General features: G+C 33.8%; 1 pseudogene; it reads left to right on the top strand.

Annotated features, from left to right (window-relative positions):
* Positions 1-22,832, top strand: part of LOC131158624 (amino acid transporter AVT1J-like) — a 32,477-nt pseudogene extending 9,645 nt beyond the window's left edge.
* The last annotated feature ends 1,513 nt before the right edge of the window (positions 22,833-24,345 follow it).

Raw genomic sequence — 24,345 nt, 5'->3', positions numbered from 1 at the left:
ATAATTTTTGGAGAAAATTTTTTTTGAGTAAATGTTTGAGAGCCTTGAGCAACATATTTAATTCATATATTCTTGCTTGGAAAGTGTCTCTTATTTGAAGGTCAATCATTTTAAAGAAAACCAGTGTTTATCCTATTCCTTGATTTGAAAATAATTTTCAGAGAAAAACATTGGGTTATACAAGGTAGCTTTGAGCATATATCTCACTTGTATATATTGGCTTGAGAAGCTCCTTAAGAAAGGCTAGAGCATGTGTTAGGAATGGTGTATTCCTAAGAGGGGGGAGGGGGGGGGGGGGGCGAATTGGGTATTTAAAATTTTTTTCCTAGGTTGACTTCAAATCACAATCAATATAGCACAACTTAGGGTCTTTCTAAGCATTCACCAATTTCACAAGTATTAAGAATACATGAATATTTAAACCATGCACAATAAATTTAAACATAAACATGCATGTGCTGGAATGTAAAAAGTATAGGGAAGATAAAGAACACCAAATGTGTTATCAAAGTTTGTCCAAACCAACCTACATCCCCACCTCAAGCTAGCAGCCCAAGGATTGACTAAGTTCTCACTTTAGTTAGGCAGAGCGACGCCACTTACACTGTCTTTATGAGGCAAACACTGCCCAGCTCAAATTATGGGGCTGAGCCACAACCAATACACCTTACAGGATGGTGCTCCTAGTTCTCCTAACCGGATCTGAACCAACCCGAAGTTTTCTTAATCGGGTCTAAGTCTATCCAGGACTCTTGATTGGGTGAGTCTCCCTCTTCATGCCCCGCTTGGAATACAAATATATTTAATAAAAATTGCGAACAAACAAATGCTTCTAAACTAAGCAAGGATTTACAACATTAAAATCTAATATGCACTCTCATATAATTTTGAAATGAAGCTCATGTAGAGTATGAGTTTTCTCTCAAAATATTTTTCAAGTAAAACTTGATAGTTTGGAAAATGATTTTCTTTTCTAAGATGATTGACCTTTTCAAATTCAAATCAAAAAGGCTACCAAGCAAAAAGTATGAGAATGAATATATGCTTTAGCCTTTTTCAAGAAGCTTTTTAAGCCAATATATATTAATGAATATATGCTCAAAGCTCTGGAATAACCCAAAGAGTTTCTCCAAAAATATACTTCAAGATAAGTAGGAGAAACTAGGATTTTGCTATCAAAATAATTGACCTTTATAAACTAAAAGGAGAAGCCTCTCAAGCAAGTATATATTAAATTGATGTATACTAAAGGCTCCCTCTTGTATAACCCAAAGAAATTCTCCAACAAATATATTTTAAGATAAGAGTAAGAGAATATTAGGGTTTTCTTCAAAATGGTCGACCTTAGTAAAATGTTATCGGGGTTCAGCCAACTGTGCCTATGTCCCTACCTCAAGCTCGCAAGCTTGAGAATTCCACTAATAGCTCACTTAAGGGTGGAGCGGCACCGTTTACAATCAAGTTAAATTAACACAGGGCTGACCTCAACCTTAACTAGGTCAATTAGCGGGGCTGACCTCAACCTACACGCCTTAACAGGATGATGCACCTAGCTTTCCTAACCGGCTCTAAGCCAATTCGGGACTATTCTAGGGCTGGTCTCCCTTTTTAGGCCCGTGCTTGGAATATACAACAAATTTGTATATAATCAAATGGTACAATGATTGTGCTTTCATGTAAAGCAGATATGTACCCAAATGCGCGCAATAGTATACACCACAAATATGATTCAATATGTAAGCTCAATGTGGTTTAGATGGTTTAACTCTCAAAGTATTTTCTATCAATCTAATGCGTACGTGAGAGTGTCAGACAAACAATCTTTGTATCACAAGATAAGTTCAATATAATAGTTCACACAAAGATACTAGCTAGACAATATGTATGTTTCAATGAGCAGGTTTCCTCAATCATATGATGCTCGAGTAATATATATATTCGGTTTGCAAAAGGTATTCAATCTTTGTATTCAGCAAAAGATATGTGAGTTGATGAATATTGCAACAAGGATCACTATCACAAAACAAAAATATCTTTTCACAAATATATCAATATAAATCACACAAGATATTTGAGTATGTTTTGAAAATGATTTTGCAACCCAAAGACAAATACAAGCTTCCTAAGAAATTACAACACAAATGCAATACTCAGAAGCTTAAACAAGTCTTCTTAGGATAGGCTTATTAGAAAAAGCCCCCTAAGAATCCTTAGGTTTGGCTCTCACGAAAATCGTGTCAAACAAATACAACCAAGAGAGCAAACCTTCCCAAACACAAACTCAATCTACTTACAAACGATGTAGACGATAATAGAAGGTAAGCTTGAGTGATTTGAGTAAGGAAATGAGTAGTATAGGGTTTTTATTTTTCAGAGAATTCTTCCCTAATCAAGGTGGCTAATCACTGCTAATTTTCTCAAATGAACTCATATATATAGGCATGGGAGAAAATATGACCGTTGAGGACCTATTGGGTAATATTAGAAAAGTTTAATGATGTTTAAAGCATTTTAACCCTGTTTAAAAAATATTAACTGCGGTAAAAAATTAGGGCAACCCAAGAGGTTCGGTCGACCAAGTTTCAAATGGTTCGGTCGACGAGGGAAATATTGAACTAAGGGCACGGTGGACCAGGAGAGGGCGATTTCCCAATTTTTCGAGTTTCGGTCGACCAGGGTATTTTGAACTGTTTGGTTCGGTCGACCAGACCGCTGGAATTTCTCCCGAGAACCCTCTGGTAAACCAGGTAGTTGTAGTACAAAATTTTTCGATCGACCAGAAGGTCAAACTTTTGACTCCAGGGGGTTTTGGTCGACCAGGGCCTTTTGATCTCTTCTTCATCTACTTTTATTTTTGCACCTTTAAGATTAGAAAATGATTTGCATTTTTCTACTTATAATTGAAATCTAGCCTCTTGGTGTCCTAGAGTGCTTGCACCTTGTTTTGAATGCTACATATTTATTAATCATGTATTCAGCTGACTAGTATTCATAATGGGCATTGATGTTATACCATTTAGGGTATTGTAGTAGAGTTTTTGGATTGAGACCACTGCGGGAAAAAATTTGCATAGGTGGTGAGGATTGCTAAGATTCTATTTATTTCCTTTCTTTCCTAGACTTGGAGGATTGTTTTGGTTGTGTTTCCTTCCATGAAGCCTAAGCAAAGTTCTTGGAAAACTACTAGTTAAAATTTTTTTGAGTAATATTGTTGATAGAGGAGAAAACAACTATGCTTTGGGATGTGTCTTTTGCCTTTTCTACTTGAGTGTCCCTTAACTACTTATACTTCTCTTGTTTGGTTTGTTGGCCTAATAAAGCTTAATCTCATTTTGATAATGACAAACCAAGGCAACTAATTGTGCTATCAAGTATATTTACAGGTATTATAGTTTAAAAGCACAATGAATGATGTATAATGGAAATCCATTAAGCACACAAAGTAAATGAAAGATGGCTACTGAAGAAAAGTTTGGACAAAGATCAAGCTTAAAGACATGAAGACCTAGATAGTGTTCCATGTGTATTGTAAAATAGGTTTCATGTAAATACTTCTCAAATTGATTCTTGTTATGAAGCTCTTAGGGAATTTAGTTAGAGTTTAATAATTTTTAAATACTTTGGAAAATATTTTTACAAGGTCAAAAGTTATTTCGAAAGGCAAAAAAATCATTTTTGGAATGACAAATCCCAAAATAAGGTTCCCCAAATCCCCTTCTTTTCTTTGCAGCCGCATTGATGTGTGATTATTTCTATCATCATCTTCTCATCTTCAAATATCTTCAACACGAAAGTTGTGGTATTGTTTCTTAGCTTTCTATTGATTCCAAGATCACCCTTGTCGCGATGTCTTGGAAGCGAGGTGCCCCGAGGTGGCAAATGAAAATAATAGTTTTAATTTTCGAGAAAATTAGATGTTGGAATCGACACTAACCTTTTGGAGTGTAATTAGAACACACGATTACTACCCAATTAAGAGTAGAATCAATCTGCATATACCAAATTCGGGATCGGGAGTTTGGTTATGTGAGGGGAAGGTTCTAACATCCCCTACACCTCTGTTCTACGAACGGTACCTAATTAATTAATGATTATCCCAAACTAAATTTCAATGGTCTTTTATTTTACTCCCATTAATTAGACACATTATTTAAGCATTTACAAATAAACACACAAGCATTCACATTATTATGGAATATATAAAGTAAGGTATCCCTCTGAACTAAGACATGTGAGGCTCAAAAGAGCCCATGCCTCTTTTTATTTTTAAATCATAGGGATACCCCTTCTAATAATCAAGAAAATATTTTAAGAAAAATAACTCTAATATCTATTTCAAAATTTTGTAGAGATTTTTCTAAGTATTCTATAATATTTTTCAAAATTTCTAGGATTTTTCAAGATAATAAACGTAAAATATAAAAAATAATACTAAGCTAAAAATACTAAAAATAGCACAATTCATAATAATAAACCAAACATACCATAATACTGTAATACTAAATGTATAATATAAACTAAAATACTAAATACACATTATAAACTAAAGTACTGAAACGTACCATAATACTATAATACTAAATATATAATATAAACTAAAATACTTAAACATTCCACAATATATATAATAAATATCATGACACAATATGTAATAATAAACTAAAAAAACTACCACAATACATATACTAAAAATATCCCTAACAATAAACTAAACATGACTATAAGCACAATATATGAAAATAAATGTAGTAATAATATAATAATAAACTAAAATATTAAACGACCACAATACATATACTAAATATAATAATACAATTTTTATTAATAATAAACTAAAATGTCAAATCGTCACAATACATAACCCTAAACTAAACATGTTGAATGTAGTAATAAACCTAATATGAGTCATAATAAGAACAATATAATCATAATAAAGATCATAACAAAATTAAAATACTAAAAATAAAAGCATCACAATACATAATAAAAAGTCATATTAGCATAAATAGAAAACACCTATAATATAGACAAAATAAAGGTGAGCGCAACCCAAAATAATATACTGGATTAAATATATGCAAATAAATTAAAATTTGAAGCAAATCAAGGTTATTACATGTTAAGGAAGTTGGTTGAGAATAATTAGCTCATTAACTTAAGTATTCCGAGCAAAATTAAAAGTTATTGCAAACTTCAAGACATTCAAGCGACTGACTGCCCTTGTCTAGTTGATCGAAAACTCACTGTGTTGGTTGTTTTTGCAATCCAGACAATTCGGGCGACCAAAGGGTGAAGGTCGGTCGACTAAACCCAAAGAAGGGGAATATTAAATATTTCAAGCTATTGAAAGTAAATGAGATAGTTAACCAAAAGGCCTATTTTCAAGTGACCGAATTATCGAGTTTTAAAAACCGTTACCCTGCCCTGAAAAATACAATCATTTGGTCTTTCTCTCTTTATCTCCTCAACTCCACCGAATCACCTAAACACTCAAATATTAATATGATTTTGCTAAATTTTAGGAAATTAGGCAACGAGAATAAATGAGGCCATTAAAGTTAGAAAGTCTTAAAAATGGTGCATCATATTACAAAATAGCAAGTCTCCTTTGCAAAGTTTGACCCGTATATAGTGATTGATTTAATTCCCATGAATGCTTCAACTAATAAACGGGAAACCCAAAACCAAGGATTACATGAGTTCGTTATTATTGAACTAACATGGAGACTATTTGCGTTGAAAGTGTTTTAGGCTTCAAACTTTTGGTTAAATGCAAATAATGATAGGACTCATTTTGATGATAGGGAGAACTGAATGCTAAATAAATTTTTGAAAAATGGAGATCTTATTTTAAGATAAAAAGGGGGGTGAATTTTGAAAAAAAGAATGCAAAATGAATGATCTAGGGTCAAATAAAAGGAGGGGGGGGGGGGGGGTGGGGGAAGTAATGAAAAATGCAAAAAGAAGGAGAACGTAATCTTGTGAGGAAGAAACTTAATAGAATATCTTATATATGGCTTAAACTTTTATGGATTTATGAATACTTATGACTTGTTATACTAGTTAGAGCATGCCTATGACTTGAAGAATGTTAGAATAATCTCTTGAATGAAATTGCATCTAAAATGGCTTCATTACTCCAAATCATGATTGAAAATTTTGTTAGAAAAATATTATCATCTTTGGTTAATAATGTAGTTAAATCTTATCTTTTTTTAGATCCGAAAGGAAAATTTTGAACAAAAATAATATTAAATCAAGATAAGGGAGCTCAAATTTTTAGAAGGAGAACTTTTTGTAATCTGATTGCACTTGTTGTTTGTGTTTTTGTTTTTAAAAACAACTTGACTACGTATGTATGCTTCAAGATATTAATATTAATGTACATGGTTTGAAAACACTATGATCATGTAAATGTTTTTGAGATAATGTTGACTTCTGACAACATAATGTCAATTGATGTATTTTTGTAATGCATGCTGGTTGATGTATGATTATACATGCTACTTGATGTTGGCAAACTTATGTATGTTGATTCATGTATGGTTTTGGCGTATTGCTGATGGTAATATCTTTGTGAACTGTTGCTAATTGGCTCTGAAAAATTCTTGTTTGAGAAAATTGAAATAGCTGAGTATATATATGAATTTTCAATGGGATTTTGTTAAGTATAATGTAAAAATATACTTGTACACTAATTCCTGTTGAACCTTTTGCTTATGTCAAAATGGGGAGAAGTTAAGAGAAAAATGTAAAAATATACTTGTGTGTTGATTTCTATTGAACATTTTGTTGATGTCAAAAGAGGGATAATTTTTTTTAGCAAAATGCAAAACTTATTATAAAATATCTTTCTGAATTCTAAGTCAAAAAGGGGACGATTATGATTATTAATATGGTAAAATTTGGGAGTAATATAGTCTTAATCTCAATATGCCTAACATGTTTTATATTACTTATTCTTATGTTTTTGCATATTGTGAGGGGGAGCCTTGACAACGCTATATCATTTTGCTCCTTATTTGTCATCATTTAAAAGAAGGAGATTGTTGGCCTAACAAGGCCTAATCTCATTTTGATAATGACAAATAGAGCCATCTAATTGTGCTATCAAGTGTTTTTACAAGTATTATAATTTAAAAGCATAGTGAATGATGTATAATGAAAAGTCATGAAGCAGACAAAGTAAATGCATTATGGCTATTGAAGAAAAGTTTGGATGAACATCAAGCTTAAATACATGAAGACCTAGATAGTGTTCCATGTGTATTGTAAAATAGGTCTCATATAAGTAGTTCTCAAATTTATTTTTGTTATGAAGTTCTTAGGGAACTTAATTGGACCTTATGTATTTTTAAATATCTTAGAAAATATTTTTACAAGGCCCTAAGTTATTTCAAGAAGCTAAAATCATTTTTGGAAATTAAAACCCCAAAACATGGTTCTCCAAATCCCCTTCTTTTTTCTACAGTCGCATTGATGTGCAATTTTCTCTATCTATATCTTCTCATCTTCAAAAGTTTCCAATAGGAAATTATGATATTTTTCTTAACTTTCTGTTGATACCTAAATTGCCCTTTTTGGAGTTCTCTAGAAAAAGTTATGCTCCAAATACTAAAGGGTGTTCTAGAAAATTACAGTAAAAACTTCCTAGCAGTTCAGGTGATTGAACCACTAAATGATTTAGGTGATCAAACTTAGAGTTTGGTCGACTAAATGACTTCTGTAACTTTGGAAATTCAAATTTAATTGGTTCAAGCTACCAAACACATGGTTCAGTCGACTGAAGCGCTACGATAAGTGTCGTAAACAACCAAAAATATTTTCGATTCTCAAATATAAAGTTGCCAAAATATGCACAACGACTATAATTCAAAAGATGATATGAATAGCTAATATGTTTTGGACAAGAGATTACACATATTATTGAAAATCAATTGTGTTTTGCACCGTTCCTTAGTAAAAGTATTCTAAGTTCATTTTCCTCACATTTATAGCTTTTCAAACAAGAAAACCTTGCTTAATCTCTTTTAGCTTTATAGCAATACCTTTCTAAGAGTGCATTAGATTTGATCATGTAAAAACCTGCTCAATTAAGAGAGTTTCCTTCTTGTACATAATTAGCTATTGATTTCTTAGTAAAATAACGGTTCAGTTGTAAATCATTGGAAAGCAAGATGATTGTTCTTACTTGAGAGGTAACTCCACCTACTGAATGGAGAGAGGCGAATCAGCCTAGTGAAGAAGTGGGGTGCTCCACCCATGCAAAAGAGAGAGGTAACATCACCTAAGTAAAGAAAAGAGGCGACTTCGCCTATTGAAGGAATTTTTGTAAAGGCATATTAGCCTACTGGGATAGTAAAATCCTTATAGCGGAATGCATGAGGCAAGGACGTTGGCATAGTTGCCGAACTTTGTAAAAAACACTAGTGTCACTTTTTCCCTTACCTCTTTTACTTTTCAAGTGTATTAATTACGAGATATATCTGCTGTGAATGCTATGAATGTTTTTACTTTGAGTTGTGAATGCCATGAATGATTGAGTACCTATATTGGTCAAACTCTATTGTAGCTATGGAATTAAATTAAATTTAATCTACAGGTATTGCATTGTATTGATTCATTAATCATTCAATTTCTAGCATCAACCTTTGTGTGGCTGAACATATTGTTATAAATATTAATCTGCTGAAAATATTGTAAATCTTGTGATTTTGTTTCATATTGAGGAATATCAAAATTGGTATAGTTGTTTGCTGAGTTCTATGGTGATTAGAGTATATATTTAGATCACTTGTGAAAAACAAATGGATTAAACTTCCGCGTTAGTTTTTAATGTACCCAATTCACCCCTCTTGGGATTAGACCTTAACATTCATAGTTCTCCTATCTAGATACTAGCTTCTTCAACAAAGAGATCTAGAATTTTCCTAGTCCTAATGCCATTTTATCATTTTTCAGTAACCACCAAATCAAAGAAGTCTTGTAAGGTGGAACTCACTATTTGGTTAAAATGGGGAGGTGATAGGGTATTGATAGATATAGTTATAAGTTGTAGGTTAGTGATTAGGGGTTGCACTTGTGCAACTAGCTTATGCCATTTATATTCATATTGTTTAATGGACTTATTAGATGTCTTTCTCATATTTTAATTTATGAATTTATTTGGTGCCATATCCATCACATGTTTATATTTAGCCATAGATGCATATATCAAATCTTACTCTATCTTGACTGTAACATGGTTTATAATAAAGTATCATCTCAATCATGCACTTGTTTTACTATCCTTGAAGTAGTATTTCAATAGCTTGTCATCATAAAAGAGGTTGTCATTTTACTTTAGTACATGGTCCAACGAGTGATAGGACACATTTATTCTTTGAATTTCTCAAAATATGATACCTTGAACTTGGATACAACGTTAGGCACCTAACATAGCTCTAAAGCATTCACGAGTCCATAAAGATGTTTTTCCTGTATAGTTATAAGTCTTTTTTCTAACATCTTATATCTAGTTTTGCTTTTGACTCTTAATCATTATGTTGCCTTGTTTTGACTAGATCCTATTCTAAATTAAGTATTATGACTTGATAGTAGGGAGTTAATGAAACCTAATTATTCTTTAGATGCCATCTACCCTAGTCATCTCTTACCTGAAGCATTTCCTTCAACCTAATTTTCACAGGCTAATGCAAAGCCTAGTGGAAACAATGACATAATATGTAAGTGAGTTCTTCTAGTAGACCTAATTTTCATTGTTTAATTCAGCCACTATGTCTTGGTGCCAACTCATTTAGCCCCTTAAGGCTCCTATATCTTTATCTGCATCATCTTGGCTTCATTTTACGCCCTCCACTCTCCCTTCCCATTATTTTTACATGATCTTAACTCATCAATAGTTGTATTATCAATGGGGTGTCAATCGGTGCTCTATTTTTTAAGGTCCTGAACATTAATGTTGTATGAGCTTAAATGATTTGTAAACAAAATGCTTTGTTTAGTATGCAACAATTATGCAACGAAACCACAAATTTGCACAAATCATCATATCTAATCATTAAAGTTTCATTAAGAATAACCAATTCGTGGACAATATATACTTAGGTCCTTATTGAAGCCTTTAAGTTTGCACCTGAACAACAAAATAATAAAATAAAAATTTAAAGACAAGGAGAAAATAAAATAAAAAACTATCCTAAAATTATAGTGTTTAGCTAAAAGTTCCCAAATCCTAGTGAACCTTGATAATGAGCTCCCTAACTTGTGTAACTATTCGATTTTTGTTGATAGTCATTTTTTTAATCAATGAAATATAGACTGAACTGAATATGTAAAAAATTTGGCAGAAAACACTGGGGAACAAAAGGTAGCAAAGGTTCAAGCAGTCTGATCGCCCCTTGTAGAATAGCAACACCAAGATGTCCTTTGAAGAAACGATTGAAAAGATAATAGAAAGTTTTATTACAACAATTAGATTACAACAATCTACCTAACTATGCACTCACTCTTCAATGGCGAAAGGACGCCAAATAGAAAAACATAAGACGACACAATATTGTAGTCATGATGTGTGTGATGCTCTGGTGGGGGGGGGGTGTCTTATTTATAGCCTTTGGCTTGTGGAAGAAGCACATAGGCGGCTCACCTACCATGGTAGGTGGCAACGGCTCACCTACCATAGCCGTCATTGACATTAGTGGCCATCATTCACCAACTACAGCTACCGTTCACACTGGTAGCCGTTGCTCACTAGCTAGGTCATACCATTTCTTCGGGGCCTACCGGCAGTCCCTGGACCCCATTGTTTAGGGGGCGTTGCCCACCCATACCCCCCACTGGGAGCGCTGCCCCGAACCCCCATGTCTTGGAGGGGAATGCCTTCTGTCTTCATAGTACCATTGCGGTCTATCACTTCGACCTCATCTGAGCCAAATGTCAGGTAGGTGTGCCAATCAAGTCATGGGAGGTGGGCATTGCACACATATATACCAACATCCCTTGCCCTATTCTTTTTCTTAGTGTCACCAATAGACCTCTTGCCCTCCTTCTTTTGCTTGGTGCCACCAATAGGTAATTAACCGGCCCATTTAGTTAGTCAATCAATCTAGAGAAAATTTGAATATTTGTGTTGTTTACTCATGATTAACTAAGATATTTATGCATGCACTTTATCCTAGGATTTCCATATATCAGATGATGACATTGGTAGTTGGTAGTTATTAATTTGAATTTGAATGTTTCAAATTCAAATTCAAGGAGCCTTTTCCCTTCATCCTATTGAAGATCTATAAAAGACATTTTGGTAGAGAGATGAGGGCATGTCTAATTGGAGGCAAGTAGAGAAATATTCAAGTGTTTTCATGCATTTTCTTGGGATAAATAAAAGGTTTGGTTGAAAGGTTTGAAAAGAGAAATCCATATTTCTTTCAACATTGTTTGGATATTCAAGTGTGTGCATAAGTAAGAGTGTCCTCCACTTGATCTACTGATGTGTTATCTTCAATAAGGTTAGTTCATAACCCTCTCATATTTCAAATGTGTATTTATGTTTTTGTACGGAAAGCATGTTGATATATGTTAACACTAGATTCTGGTTCAAGGATATGTCAACAAATCCCGAAACAAGAAAGTTATATAAGGGTGGACAAACTCGAGGAAAATACAAAATATTGAAAGAGTGGAGTTGCCACCTTTATTAATTGTTTTTGGGAAAACAATGGAAAAATTCCTAATAGGCCTATTATACAAAGAACAAGGGTTTAGGAGTATATTTATGTATAAGGAAGGTGGTGAACCAATAATTTCAAGGGAGATTAGTTGACTAGCACCCATATCAACACCTATTAGAAGAAGAACCACTTTTGTATGTGTGTGTGTGCCTTAACTAGAAAAAAAAAAAAAGGGAAAAGGAGGAATATTCCCCTATTGGGTCATTGATGTATAAATATGATATTAATAGAATTTACTTTGCTATTTATATGACTGTTCGTGATTTTATAAAATATATCATCTCACATGAAAATCAGATTTCTTTTCATTGATTGTTTAACTCCAACTTTAGTCATATGGAGCCAAAACCTGATCTCCAATGGCTAGTGGACACTTTTTGTTTATTTATTATTATTATAAAAGGAGCCAATTTCAAGGAAGAAGTACAAGGGAAATTTCATATACAAGTAATCTCTCATTCTCCTCCATATATCTAAGTGATAGAGTATTCAGTTCTTACCTAAAAGTGCACTTTCTTGTAAAAGTTCTTTTTGTTACTTTTAACACTCTTCAAGTTCCAAGTTTCATTCCTTTAAGAGAATTTGAGTTGTAAACTTGAGTTGTTGCATCAATCTACTGGGAGATATTAAGTCACATATCATTTGTAATTTCTCAACATTGTAAGTCTTGTTTGAGCTCTGATGAAAGCGCTTGCTTTGTATTATAGCCCCGGTGAAAGGTTAGACCTTGTAATTGTGCTTTTTCCCTAGTTGAAAGGCAAGAAGTTCACTAGTGAAACCTCGTGTTAGATTCGGTTAAGAGAGCGGATGTAGATGATTGTGAAGATGACTGAACAACTATAAAAGAGTTTGAGCATTTCTCTCCCTACTCTCTTACACTCCTTATTATTTGATTGAATTAATTGTTCAATTGTGTTTGTGCATATTTCATACCCTATCTTGGGTTATTGAGGTATTGAAGCATATAGGGTGAGTTTTAAGTGAACATAAACTTATTTTTATCTAAGCTTTCCTAACACATTTATTAGAATATACATACTCGACTATTACTCATCAAGAGTTTGATAAAAGGAGTTAAGTGTCATAAAAATTAGAAAAATACCCAATTCACCCCCACCCCCTTTTTGATTTCCTAAGGGACCAACACTTAGAGATGGGGAATTCCTCCTTACTTTTCATAGGGATAAATTGATGGGATTCATACTCAATTTCATGTCTTGTTGTGATTTCTCCAATCAATTGAATGGTAAGGTGTAATTATATAACAAGAATGACTCTAAGTATGAGTACATTTGGAATAGTTTTACCCTACAAAAGTTTATCTCTTGTGAAAATGGAGCAAAACTATAATGGAAATTATTGTGAGTATTAAAAAAAAATTACCATTTTGTTTAATAGATAAATAATGTTTTTTTTTTAATGGGGTAATCAACATTATTTGGGTTACTGCAATGAATGGAAATTGGACTTGATTTTATTCAGACCCTAATTCTACGAATCAAATGGCACTATACACTCGAACAATGCTAATTGTTTTACTAGCATGCTTCCTTGCTCTTGTACATTTTTTATATTATTTAATTTTGAAATATAGTTGTATTACATGATCTTAAATTTTTGCAAAATTACTGAAATTTCTATTAAAAGTTTTACTTTCTATCACCCTCAAAATTGAAATAGCAGTTGAATCCTAACTTACATAATTTTTTGTTGAAATTTCAACATATCATTGAAAATTTATCGAAATGTCAAAATTTTACATGTAAAATCAAATTCTCTTAAAATGCAAATGTGAGGTTTAAGCACAAGATGAAATTTCATCATTATCTTAATTTATCTTATTTTTTTATTGAAACAAAAGATTATTACAAGAGTCTTTTAGAAACAACATTTTATTTAACCATTTATGTCTAAATTATCTTTATTTTATAATAAAAATATTTTATTGATTTATGAATTCCATTTACAATGTTTGAAAATGAAACATGCATATTAGATTTTATAATAAATTTCTTTAATACGCATATTATATTACAACTTATGCACCTAATACACAACATAAGTGCATTTAATTTGTAATATATTACTTGTAAAAATCTTATATTATTATGTATATTGAACATTTCACGAATTGCATGTTTTACTACTAATTTCTTCAAAATTTTTTTTTTTTTTTCAAATTCAAATCAACATTGACATTGACTTTTCATCAAAATTCTATACTCATGGAAATTCAAAATTTTAGTTGAACTAAAAATTTAAGACCTTGACTGTATGTACTTGTGTAAAACTAAATCAAAATTCAAAGTAAACGAGGGATCCTTACCGACTAGACCTGGCAAAGCGGACCGGGTCGGATAATCCATGGCAGATTATATGGATACTTAGGTGAAAATATTACAATCCATATCTGACTCATTTATGTTTCGGATTTGTAGGAGTTCGGATCGAATAATCCGTAGCGAATGGCGGATAATTCATTATTCTCATCGTTAATATAATTTTTTTTTTACTATTTAATGAACAATTTGTTTTATAACACAATAACTGAAGCTGTTTTTAAAATTAAAATTTGGTAATATATTAAACATTAAAATAACTAATCACAAAAATATAATTTTTTATTTTATTTTTCAGAGCACGAATTTAGAGTCGTTTATTTTAATTAGAAAAAAGTTGAGCGTTTGGGCTTGAGTTTGAATATGGGCATAAGGCACACTTACAAACGCATATAATAGTGCAAGAGTTAAGAGTGTGAAATTAGGCCTTAGCCAATAGAGCTTATGCGAATTGATTTGGTGCCTACTAAGCGTGAGCATATCAGATTATCAATGAATTTAAATATTTGTTATTAGTGGATATACGGATATCTATCCGATAAAATCTTAAGTACGCCAACCGACTTATTTAGTGGCGGATAAACGAAGTTCAAACTATATTCAACTCATCTGAGGGTGCAAATCAGTCACAAGTCAATTTAAGCGGGTCAGATTCAGTTCAGATTAATGAATTTTTATTCATTTTTTCCAAATCTGCTACCCACTATGCATATGAAGCCTAACTCAATATCTCGAATTTGTTGTTGTGACTTTTGATTGAACGAGTGAACAGGCCCGCCTAAATCTTTGCAAAACTGGTCATATGCCCGCCGTCTTGGATTCTTTCTTGGATATGATATGGACGTGCACCGTTTGTTCATGTTTCAACTTCACCCCTATCCGCGTCCCTTGTTAATTTGACCATCTTTCTTTCCTCTGACACACAAAAACAATGGAAATTGCAGCGGATCCAACCCAAAAAGTTAGCTTCCATAAAACTTTCATCAATGGCATAAACGCTTTGTCTCGTACAGGCAATATTATAGCACATTTGGCTTACTAAATCAATATTATACCATACATGCTGTTTCTCAGGCATTGGCATCCTCTCCATTCCCTATGCACTATCTTCTGGAGGCTGATTAAGTTTGGTTCTTCTCCTGATCGCAGCTTCAGCACTCTTGATCCGACGGTGCACGGACTCCAATCCTCTCATCGCAAGCTATCCTGACGTCGCAGGTTATGCTTTTGGCACAAAAGGTGGAATTATAACCTCCATTGTCCTCTGCTTAGAACACTATTTTTTTGCCACTAACCTTCTCGTACTTGGAGGAGACAACTTGCACAGGCCCTCTTCAAACTTTGCCTTAAATTTTGGAGGTTTCACCATAAGAGGGAGGCATTCTTTTGTCACACTCGCAGTGGCCATGATCTTCCCTTCTATATGGTGCAGTGACTTGGGTGTTCTTTCCTATGTCTCCACCGGCGGAGTGCTCTCTTCTCTGGTTATCGTTATGTGTGTTTGGTGCGTCGGTGTAACGGGTGGCGTTGGGTTTCATGGGAAAGGAAAACCCATAAATTTAAATGAAATGCCCACTGCTCTCAGTTTGTACACATTTTGCTATGGCGCCCATGCAATGTTCCCTCGCTTCAGTGAGAAAGAAAAGCCAGCTGTCTAAGGTATGACTCTTGTATCTTGTAACCCCTCAAGAAGGGATTGCTTTTAAAGGGTCAATATATATCAAGTTTTAACACTTCCCGCTTGCAACCCGACAGCATGTGAGGAAATAAAAAAAAATGATTAAAAACACCATAGAATAAATGTAAGCGACAAGACTAAACCTAGGACCTCCTGCTAATTAGAAAGAACACGTGAGGAAATAAACAAATGATATATAACACTACAGAATAAATGTAGATGACAAGACTAGAACGTAGGATTCCTGGTAATCACAAATAGCACGTGAGGAAATAAACAAATGATAAATAACACCATAGAATAAATGCGAGCGACAAGACTATAATCTAAGACCTCCTGGTAATCAGAACTCTGATACTATATTAGATTATCACTTTACCTAAAAGTTTAAACTGTTACGTTATATACCAACAATGTATATCAAGTTTTAACAATTTGGGACATGAATTTTGAGTCATAGGTTGAATTTAAATTCAATTTCAATTTTACAAACTCTTTAACATGTTGAGATTGGGATATAAGGTCATCTATAAATATAAATTTCACAAGTTTTTCTATTTTTACTTTACTCTTCTTTTTTTTTTATGTAATTTTTTTTTTTCCAAATTGCAGGTGTTGCTTCTAAGTTTTGTTGTCTGCACAAGCATCTACTTGTCCATGGTCATTCTGGGTTACCTCACCTACGAGCAAAATGTTCAATTGTAAGTGATGATGAACTTACCAACAAATAAAGTCGGATCAAAAGTAGCAATCTACACCATTTTAGCAGGCCTGATTGCCAAATATGGATTAACAATAATGCCAATTGCTACTGTGATTATAAACTGCTTCCCTTCCAACTACCAAGACAGTGGGGTGGTTACCATTTCAATCAGAATGGCTAGCTGATTAGCACTGTGGTTTCGGCCATTGTGATTCTATCTCTTCAATCTGTAACTTCTCTCAGTGGAGCACTTCTTATTGCTTTTGTTTCCTTCTTGCTAACGTGCATTATCTACTTGAAAATCTTTGGAGTCCAAGGAAATTCTGGGTCTGAGCCTGTTGGTATTCTGGTAATAATGTTAATGGCATTTTTGGTTGGAGCAGTGGGCACATATTCATATGCTTTTATGACTATGAAGCAGATTTAGGGTAAAAGTTCTTTTCTATTTTACTATTGTCTCAAATGAAGTATATTGGTTATACAAATATACAGTGATCAATTTCTGTCTATTCTAAAAGAAATTTGATAGCCAACAGAAAAGCTCTGAGAATCTGAACAGTGATTTGTGGTAGATAATTGTAAACAATGCAAATCATTCCATGGGTGCAACTTGAAATCCCAAGTCAGTGTTCCATGACCATTCATGTGCGATCAGAGGTACACTGTCTTATTTTCTCTATTTTTCTTCTATTAGTTAACTTAATTTCGAGCAATTTCTAGTTGATTATTTTTGGCGTTGTTTAATATTGTTTAGCTTCCATGACTTAAGTTCTCATATCTTTACCCCTACACAAGCTTAATTTTTTATTGTATTTGATTAATTAAACTGGATCTGACTTAATAGCTCGGAGGGAATGAATTTTAAATTGTGTTCTGAATGACTCTATGATGTGAACCCGTGACATCAGAATAACTGGAACCCACAAACAAATTGAAAACTTACCCAAGAATGTCAAGAATCAAATCAAGATGTTCTAAACTTGTTTAAAACTTGTTTCAATAACCTAGATTCAGTGAGAATGCTACAAAGGTTTGACCTTTGATAAGTTCTTAGTTCATTGAATAACAAGTAGAGAAAACTAGAAATTCTCAATGAAGGAAACTTCATTCACGTTCAACTTGTAGAGAATGTTGCTACAACTATGTTTTTAAACCTCTCAATTCAAATTCAAACTCAAATAACGTAACAACACCCTAAACTACACACCTATAACTAACAAAAGAAGCCCACCTAATAAATTAAATAGGCCCAAACGCTTACAGCCATAGAAACATAAAATAGGCCCGTGCATATACTTATTTGAATAAAGAGCCTACACTAAACCACTAGGCCATGCTGCCCCCCTCTATAGCTTGTATCACATGGATTAAATCTAGTTCTTATTCTTCCAAGCCCTTCTTCAATGTTGCGGTCTTGCTTGATACATTTGCAAATTTGGCCCAAGTGGATTGCATCAATCCTTGCAATGCTTCCTTGATCTTCTTACCTCTTGACCTTGTGATTGGCCCATTTGGAACTTGCAAGGGATCTTTTAGACTTGGTCCGTCATAGTGCCCATCATTCCCCCTCTCCTCAAAAGGATTCAACCTCGAATCATCACCTACATCAAAAGGGATAAAGATAAAAAACGTTGAAAGTAGCAGAGATATTATACTCACCCAGAAGATCCACATTATAAGCATTATCGTTAATTTTTTCAAGGATTTGGAATGGTCCATCTCCTCGAGGATGCAATTTAGCACTTCTATGGATTGGGAATCTTTCTTTGTGCATGTGGACCCAAACCCATTCTCTTAGTTCAAAGATGACATGACTTCGCCCTATATTGGCTTGTGAAGCAAACTTTTCATTCTTCTACGCACTTTAAAGTCATACCCTCTTATGAATTGACTTACCCAATTCGGCTTCCTTGTGTCCATCCAAACTACTCCTTTCATCAATAGGTAAAGACATAAAATCTAAAGGAGTAAGTGGATTAAAACCATAAACAATTTCGAAGGGAGAATAAGAAGTAGTAGTATGCATAGTCCTATTATATGCAAACTTTATAAATGGCAAACAATCCTCCCAAGTTTTTAAATTCTTTTGAATGACATTGCACAATAGTTGAGTTAGAGTCTTGTTGACTACTTCAGTTTGTCCATCAGTCTGTGGATAAAAAATAGTGGAAAATAGAAGTTTGGTACCTAATTTTCCCCACAAAACCTTTCAAAAGTAATTAAGGAATATAACACCCCTATTAGAAATAATACACTAAGGTGCACCATGGAGTCGCACTATTTCCTTGAAAAAAAAAAATCAACTATGTTTGTGGGGTCATTTGTTTAATGGCATGGAATAAAATGTGTCATTTTACTAAATCTATTCACTACCACAAAAATAGAATCTCCACCCTTTTTTTGTCCTAGGCAGCCCCAAAACAAAGTCCATAGATATGTCTACCCATGGCTAACTAAGAACGGGTAAAGGTGTATACAACCCTTGTGGAAAAACCTTAGATTTGGCCTTTCTACATGTAATGCACCTACCACATATTCGAGTGACGTTTCTTCTCATCCTAGGCCAAAAGAAATGTTCTTGTAAAATTTTTAAGGTTTTCCTGGCACCAAAGTGTCCCACTAATCCCCCACCATGTGCCCTACGCACCAATAATTCACGCATTGAACAATTTGGCATACAAAATTTTCTTTCTTTAAATAAATAACCATCATGCTTGTAAAACTTATCAAATGCCGTTTTATCACACGCCATATACACGTCAGAAAGATCAGTGTCATTGGAATACACGTCTTTCACATATTCAAACCCAAGAATTTTAGAACTTATAGAAGTAGGAAGTATATACCTCTGTGATAAAACATTAGCAACAATGTTCTCCCTACCTTGCTTGTAACAGATAACATAAGGAAAGGTCTCAATGTATTCCATCGATCCAGCATGCCTCCTATTTAATTTAACCTAACCCTTGAGATGCTTCAATGATTCAGGATCAGTGTGGGTCACAAGCTCCTTAGGCCAAAGGTAGTTTTGCCACGTCTCTAGAGTGCGAACAAGAACATAAAGTTCTTTCTCATAAGTAGGGTAATTCATGGTTGTCCCACTTAGCTTCTTACTGAAGAGAGCTATGGGTCACCTTTCTTGCATCAAAATGACTCCAATTCCTATTCCCAAGGCATCACATTCAATCTCAAAAGTTTTGTTAAAGTTAGGTAATGCTAACACAGGTTCAGAACATAACTTTTCTTTAATAGTAGCAAATGCATTCGCTTGATCAATCCCCCAATGAAATCCAACATTTTGCTTTTTAATTATTTAGGTGAATGGTGCTAAAATCCTTAACAAAACACCTATAAAAGCTAGCTAATCCATGAAAGCTTCTCGCCTCAGTGATGCCTTTAGGCGTTGGCCACTCCTTGATGGCCCTTACTTTCTCTTCATCCACCTCAACGCCTTTTGTACTAACAAAATGACCAAGAAAAACAACATTTTCCATACAAAAGGTACATTTCTTAACATTAACATACAACTTTTCACATCTCAAAACATCGAACACGCATCTAAAATTCTTAATATGTTCATCAAAGTTCTTGTTGTACATTAGGATATCATCAAAGTACATGACTACAAATTTACCTATGAACGCATGTAATACATGGTTCATTAATCTCATGAAAGTACTAGGTGCATTTGTAAGTTCAAATGGCTTAAGCAACCATTAATAAAGTCCATATTAAGTCTCAAAAATAGGTTTTCATTCATCTCCCTCTTTCATTCCAATTTGATTGTTGTTGACTCTATGAGTCCTTCCCATTTTGATTATGACAAATCCAATAGTTCTTACATGTGCCCTAAGAACTTTTGAACAGGATCATTTGTTGCTGCACTAAGGGTTGGAATACAAGGAAGCCATAACGAATACAAATATCTCCTCAACTATGGCATGGGAAGAGCAAAGAGACCAGAGAACCATAAAGAATTTAAGACCATTTAATTATTGTCTAATTTATTTTGGGTCCATAATTTTATATGGTGTGTAATAAAAAATGCATTGCATGCATGATAGGACTGATAAGCTCAAATGACCATAGATTGACTTTAGGTTCCTAAACATCATATGAAAAGTCCCCTATAACTCCAAAGTTATACCTATGTGAATAGGGTTGACTTCTAATAAAAATCAAGACCTAAAATGAACATTAAAAGGGCTCCGGTAGACCAGACCAGTCAAGTTATACTAAGCTGGGTCGATCGAACCATCGTTGGTTGAAAAGGCTTAGCCTCGGTTGACTGAACTATGGTAGTATAAAATCCCACGGTCGACTGAACGACCAAATAAGTCAACACTTTGACTTCAAACGGTTAGCTGTTCTAAAATGAATGTCTTCTACGATCGACCAAATCACCATGTGTTAGACACCCCAACTGTTTGGGCAACCAAATATGTAGTTCATTTTGGCCACGGTCGACCAAACCTGATAAGTAGCCGACCATCCTTTATTTTGGTCGAGCAAACCCACGAAGGGGTTCAAAATTGCCTTGAGATGGTTGACCGTATTGTTAGTTAAAAATCGCCACGGTTGATCGAACTTGGTAATATGGTTGACCGAACCTCTTGGGTTGCCAAAATTTTTACCGCTATAAAACGTGGTTAAACTGAGTTATTTTTAATTAAACCTTTTTAAACATTTTCAAAAATACCCATTAAGTCCCAAACAATTGTACTTTTTAGAGTGTCTATATATACTCCCTCATTTAAAAATTATGATGGTCATTCGACTAAGACTATCGGGGTTAGTCGCCTGATCTTTTATAGAAGAACAAATTTTTGAAGTTAGTATAGTATTAGTTGCTTGATCCTGAATTGTTAGTCGCCTGAGCTTTTACAATTCAGTATATTTCAAAATTCAGTAATGAGTCAATCGCTTGAGCTTGGGAGTTCAGTCGCTTGATTCTATACTGTTTGCTCAAATTTTTTTAGTATAAAAATGTCAGTCAACTGATGAAATACTATCAGTCATCTGTTCTTACAATTTTCAGAAATGTTCAAAAACTTTGATTTTAAATCTTTAATCTTGTAAAACTTAATTGAGTCTTTAAATTATTATCTAACGTTTTCAAAAATAGGTCTCTAAGTCCATAATGATTCTTAAGAGCTTCAAAAATTTTATATTGAGATTTACGATGTACTTACATGAGACTTCCTAAGATTCTAAGTTTCTAAAACACAAAGTTTTTGTGCTTTTTGCTTTCATTCTTTGAGTCTATCTTGTCTTCATTCTTCAATAGACTTTAAGCTTCACTAGATCTTCTATCTTTGAGTTCAAGCCTTTAATGAACCTCATCAAGCTCTTAAGATCTTGAACCTTTTATCAAAACTACTTGAATCCCAAAACATCATCACTTAACCAAATATGTTAAGTTCCCTTAATTTGTTATCATCAAAATAAGATTCTTAAGCCTTATTTAGACCAACAATCTCCCCCTTTTTTATGATGACAAATAAGGTGCAAAAAAGAGTAAGCCTTAAAAGGTTCCCCCTTACAATAAGCATACTCGTTACAAAATTCTGAAAGTAAATCATTTATTCATATGATTGCATATCATATTGCATCAGATTTAGTTGCAGTTCATCAAATTCAATTTAAGTTCATATTTCAAGATCACCAATGTTAAGTTCATATTTGTCAATTCATAATATCAGCAGTGTATGTCTCAATTCAATCTCAGATTCCATATTTCAGTTTAGTCTTAGTTTTGCTCTTGTTACAATTTTTGCTCAGAATTCTCTCCCTTTTAACATTAATAAAAAAAAAGACGAGACAATAATCACAAACACACTAAAGCGTAGAGCAGCATCAACCTAAAAAAGAGAGAGAAAAAAAAAGAGAGAATATCATTCATTATGTTGTAATTAAGGAGTCTAGAAACAACATAAGAAACATCTAGGAATTACAAAGCAAATGTCTGAAATACAAATTTCAACAAAAAAAAAAAAAAATTAAAGCATCTGCAGTTGTATCTTCATCTTCAGCTCTTTCTTTATCTTCTTCAACATCTTCATCTTCTTCTTCATCGCCTTCTTCTTCAGTGTCTGCTTCACTTATCTCCATTGGTTATTTTCCTTATGCACAACTAGCTATATGTTGTTCAATATGACCAAGCCGATGATCCAATGAAGAATTGTTAACTTGAAGAGTAGCAAAGTTGTCTTGAAGAGTTCGAAGATCAACTCTCATTTCGCCACTAAAATTGATGAATTGCTAATGGTAAGCTAAAAACCAAGATGGTGCATCATCAGATGGAGGAGCAGGGTGTTAAGCTGGTTGCTGAACTGGTTGTTGTTGTTCCTGAGCCTGTAGGCGTCTACGATTATACTTAGGAAACCAACCTCGATCTAGTTTCTCATAACCCATTTGCTTAAGTGTAGTTGAGGTGAAGAGGTCATAATGGGTTCTCTTGATGAACAAGTCAAATGGAGAGGATACGTTTAGATAGGCAAAGATAAGATTCAGGATTTGTCCATAAGGTAGAATAACTCTGCGGGCTTCTGTTCGAGAGATCGTCCATTTGGGGACCAAGCTTCATAAATCAAGCTCTTCTCCTTTAAGTAAGCACCACATGATGAAACAGTGTAAGTAAGAAATATAGTCATGTGAACCTACTTGAGGCAAAATATTCTATGTAATGATCTTTTGGAGGATCTGTGCCTGAAGATTCAGTTGCTTGTATAGTGGGGGATGTCCAAAGTAAACAGGTTAATCAACTATGATTGTAGGTAAAAATTCTTCAAGAGTGAAACCTTGTTCCATAATCCAGGATTGCCCAAAGGATGGACAATCAAACTCTCCTTGTCAGATATTGAAAATGGTAACCAATATCTGAGGAGTCAGGGCAATTGATTTTCCCATGACTTCGATAATGGTTACCGTCTCTCCTTTAATCATATTTGCATAGAAAATCTTTACAAGGTTTGGAAAAACACCCTTAGCTTGATAGGTGATGAATTTCTTCCAACCTAATGCTCTAAACATAGGTAGAATATCAGGAATGTTTTTGACAAAGAAATTGATATCCAAAAATTTTCTGAAAATGGGTTATGTCGAATGAAAATGCTCTCTGTATAGTCTCTTTGCATTTGGAGCTACAATCCATTGCTCGATAGATGAACTATCGTATTACTTGGAGGACTATGCTTTCTTTCCAAGTTTTTATTCGTGGCATTATAATTGCAATAGAAATCAACCGATAAAACCTTAGAAAATATGAGAAAATGTTGTATGAAGAAGTTCATTAGGGTTTAAATGGAGGATTTTGAGTGAGGGAGCACTTGGGATCAAAGGAAAATAGGTGGAGGAGAGGAGAGAAACAAATTCAGGTGCCTAGGAAATTGAAAGTTTAGGGTTTCATGCACTTTTGGTATTTAAATTTCTGTCAACCAGTCGACTGAAATCAAGGGCCAATCACTTGATAATTTAGCGTATTTAAATTTTGCAAATAGTAGCGAGTCAGTTGACTGGGGCTTATAATTCAGTCACCTGACCTCTCTTACCTTTCAATATTTTCTTGGTAACCCATCCAATTTACTCTCTAAACAACTTCTCTACTGTGTAACAAACCTAGTTCACGTCTTATAGATATAAACCTATCTTCTGGAAGAGGTTTTGTAAATATATCAACCCATTAATCAATTGTGTTTACAAATTCAAGTGAGATGTCTTCTTTTTGCACGTGATCTCTTGAGGAATGATGCCTTATGTCTATATGTTTGGCTCTTAAGTTTGATATGGGATTTTTGGAGATATTTATAACATTGGTATTATCACACTTTATAGGTATTGCTGAATTCTCTAATTTAAAATCTTTTAATTGTTGCTTCAAGTAAAGAGGTTGTG

This window comes from Malania oleifera, chromosome 6, assembly GCF_029873635.1.
Source record: "Malania oleifera isolate guangnan ecotype guangnan chromosome 6, ASM2987363v1, whole genome shotgun sequence".
Taxonomy (NCBI): Eukaryota; Viridiplantae; Streptophyta; class Magnoliopsida; order Santalales; family Ximeniaceae; genus Malania; species Malania oleifera.
The sequence above is the reverse complement of the archived record's forward strand: the minus strand, read 5'-3'. Positions and strand labels throughout refer to the sequence as shown.